Below are 4,156 nucleotides of genomic sequence, written 5' to 3' on the forward strand. Positions count from 1 at the left end.
TATAACAAATTAGTTTTGGAATTTCATAACATTAATTTCGTGTTCTTATTGCACTGAATTATATTTACAATGATATAATTTTCTCGCTATCTGCTATATTATAATCACTTTAGATGTCACAATCAGTTATTTAAAAATGTAAATCAACACATTTTCTTATGAACTACATTATATTTTAAATTATTTGTTTCCAAGTCTAATCAAAGATTCTTCTTTTTGAATCATGACAATTCTCAAACATTCTAAAACAATTCTCAAAGTATCTCTATAGAAAATAAAAAATATAAAACAGATACAGCAATGGTTAATAAAACAAAATGAGAACGTATCCTCCAAGTTACGCCTAGCTGCCACACAATTTGGCAGGAACATTCTTTAGTGGCATGGAGAATGCTAACAACTGGTCAGTCCCATTTCCTTTTCTGTAATTCAAACTGGAGACAGAAAAAAACATGAAAGTCAAACGACAGGAAATTTGATTTGACCTTTCTAACTAAACCTTCTGTTATCTAAATTTGAACCTCTTCACTGACTAGTAGCTTATCAATATAACAGTATCAGTTATCATTTTTTGTTCAGGGCTGAGACTAGATATGTTCCTGGTACTTTCCTCTGAGGATTGCTCAGTCTTGTGAATCAGCTGCCTCGTTGCTAACTACTTCAGATTTAAGGGCGGGGGGGATGGTGCTAAAATGACTTCTCACCTGTTGATAGAGAATCTAGCTACTGGGATGGGAGCTCCGTTTACCTGGCTTCAGCTTCCGTATGGAAGTTGATCCACTGAAGTAACCTTTCTGACTTCTGATGCCACCAGGTGAGGAATGACTAAGAGGGAGGCTTGTGCTTGTTGGCTGTGCCAGTGGCAAAGGGGGTAACCCTGTCTAAATTACGGGTGCACACCAATTTGGCCACAGATCCTAAGAAATCCAAAGTGTTATTTTACTTAGGTAAAAGTAGTAGATTGATTAATGAACACACAGCAATTAGTGAAGGGTTATATTATGAAAAGAATAAGTCGCACTTTGGACTAAGTAAGGTAGAAATACCACTCGAGAACATATGGAATCCAGAAGCTAAGAGTTTAATTTAAAATCTTATGTCTGGGGCCGGCCCCTGGGCTTAGCAGTTAAGTGCGCGCACTCTGCTACTGGTGGCCCAGGATCCCGGGCGCGCACCGACGCACCGCTTCTCTGGCCATGTTGAGGCCGTGTCCCACATACAGCAACTAGAAGGATGTGCAACTATGATATACAACTATCTACTGGGGCTTTGGGGGGTGGGGAAAGGAGGAGAATTGGCAATAGATGTTAGCTCAGAGCCGGTCTTCCTTAGCAAAAAGAGGAGGATTATCACGGATGTTAGCTCAGGGCTGATCTTCCTCACAAAAAAAAAAAAAATCTTATGTCTGGAATACTGATTCTAGAAATCAGCTTTCTCTTTAATAAAAAGTGGTATACTGATTATTTTCTTCTCTCAAGATCCTGCATCTGTCTCTAGAATGGTTCCAGACTCAGGGTGGGGAGAAAGGAGTAGCACTTATTGATCTGCTCAGACTACAGCATCTAGTAAATGAGCAGGGAACCTTGAGAAATAACTAGGAAATGAATGAGGGAGGGAACAAAATAGCATGGGGAATAACAGAGTTTTGACCCCAGGCTGGGGGCTTTAGTGTGTTGGGCTATGGTGCCTTTCAAGCCTGGCTGAGGCAGAATTGGGCAGGTAACTTGAGAATCTTGGCAGCTCTGGCTGACCATGCAGGTGTGGCTGAAGTAGGGATTAGGTGTTTTTAGGCATTGTTGGGTGAAATAATATTTGCAGCTTTTATTGTGTCTTTGAGCCAAGTCTTCAGGCCTGCACTTAAAGTCTAAAGGCAGACGTGTGGCATGGCCTTAAAATGTGGCTGCTAGCTGGGCCTTGTCTGCTTCTGAGATATGTGTCACCTACTCTGGGATCCTTAGGTGTATAGTCACTCTTCTTGGTGTGAGCTCCACAGGGCTGCAGAATGGGTAAAAGATTAAAAAAAAAACCTTTATGGGGAGGAAAACTGTCTTTTCACATGGTCCACTCAAGTGTCTTTAGAAGCAGATGATACAAATGCACCCCAGAGGGTTCTGTTGCCTACACAGAAAATAAACGATGAAGAAGATGGGCAAAGCAAAGCAAGTTATAGAGAGTTCTTGGATGATAATTATGACTGTCCACAGCACCTGAAAGAACCATCTGGGCCCTCCACACTTATTCCCAAAAATACCTTAAGTGTACGTAACAGGAGAGGTGAGAAAGAAGAAACTTCAGTAATTCCAGGGCCTGGAATTAATTTCCTTAATCAGTATTTGCATTCGTTTGAGGAAGATATTGGATCAGTAAATAAAGTGGCTCCTGTTTTGGATCCTCAATTGGATTTGGATCCTGACATTGTTGTAGCTCCTGGTGATGATTTTGACTTCGATAATCCAGATAGTCTATGTGAAATGATTTTATTGTTCAGGCTGATGAGGAAAAAGAGACAAAGAGGAAATGAATATACAAAAAGCCAAAGCTGAAAATGGCAGTGAGTGAGAAGATATGGATGGGAAGAAAAGTGATAGGGAGGAATGAGGACTATGATTTTCAAAGCCCATTATCAGATGAAGATGACCTGTCTGCCTCGGTAAACTTCATAGAAAGTCATTTTTTTAGGAAGAAGAAATGAAAGAATATTCTATCACTTCCTCAGTCATGAAAAGAAATGAGTAGCTGACTTTATATGAGAAGTTTGAGAAGTTTTATGCGCAATAGGATGATGATAAGACTGGAGTTCTGGATAAAGCCCAATTGGAGGGTTCTATTCACATAGACAGCAATTGGTGACATGAAATTTTGAATGACTGACATAAAGAGAAGGCAGAGAATTGTGTAAAGTTGAATACTCTTTAAGCCTCTAAGGATAAAGGTATGCCAGTAAATGAGATTGATAAGTCTGAGGAGGAAGAGACTGTTCCCATATTCTAAAAGAAGCACAAGAGAAGGAGGATTGTGAATTCATTCGTAGCACATGTTCACATTTATACAACTATCCTTAGCTTATCAAGTGTCAACCAAAGTCCAAACAAACCCAGATATTTTCTAAAACCAGAACACCTCTCAATGGTTTACCAAAGAAAGGACTCCCAGCAAATCAAATTAATAAATGCAGATAATTAATGGTAGTGATTTGTCTAAGGTATCAACCCAATCACAGTCTAAAAATGAAAGCAAAGAAAATAAAAGAGCAAGAAAGCAAGTTATAAAAGAAGAACAGAAGGAACAGAGAGTGGAAAAGAAAGCTAACAATTAGCCTTCAAACTGGAGAACAGAAGGCAGGAAAAGGAGTGACTGAAAATGAAGAATGTTGAGGGTCTAAAGTTGTGACAACAGGACATTTAGAAATAGGCTCATCTCCCGTTAGGGCCTTCTCGTGACGTTCAGTGATGAATTAGAATCTTTACGTGATAAAACTCTGCCATTTTTATTGACAGGTACTGAGAAAAAAAAGTATAGAGTTTGAATTAATTTTACACCAGCAAGTTTGCCCTGCGGATCATCTACATATTGTCGTATTCTTATTTTAATGTCTATTCATGTTGTTTTTAACATTTAATTAATTTCAATATTATGCTATAAGCTTACATTAACTCTAAAATAAATGATTTTATAATTAATGGAAAGTATCTTCATGACTTGAAAAAAAATCCGAAGGCAACAAAATTCCACAAGGGCTACAATACTAATGGGTGGTATTCTAGTTCTTTTAGAGGAGATCAGCCCTGTGCTAACATCTGCCAATCCTCCTCTTTTTTTGTTGAGGAAGACTGGCCCTGGGCTAACATCCGTGCCCATCTTCCTCCACTTTATATGGGATGCTGCCATAGCATGACTTGAGAAGTGGTGCGTCTGTGCGCGCCCGGGATCCGAACTGGCGAACCCTGGGTCTCTGCAGCAGGGCGCGCGCACTTAACCACTTGCGCCACTGGGCTGGCCCCTGGAGTTCTAGTTCTGAATTCCTAGGGCAGGCCCTCGACAGGCAGCTGTACATCAGCTGCCCTGAATAATTTTCCTTCTTATTCTGCCTTAAACTATATTCAGGGCCAAGGAGGAATCTGTGGAAGGGCTCACTTCTGGAGTCACGTGGCTTTGC

General features: G+C 40.1%; 1 pseudogene; it reads left to right on the top strand.

Moving 5' to 3' along the window:
• The first annotated feature begins 2,002 nt into the window (after nucleotides 1-2,002).
• LOC101390562 (protein LTV1 homolog pseudogene) lies at nucleotides 2,003-3,390 on the top strand (annotated as a pseudogene).
• Nucleotides 3,391-4,156: the final 766 nt, after the last annotated feature.

This window comes from Ceratotherium simum, chromosome 12, assembly GCF_057802395.1.
Source record: "Ceratotherium simum simum isolate JZ-2026a chromosome 12, ASM5780239v1, whole genome shotgun sequence".
Lineage (NCBI taxonomy): Eukaryota > Metazoa > Chordata > Mammalia > Perissodactyla > Rhinocerotidae > Ceratotherium > Ceratotherium simum.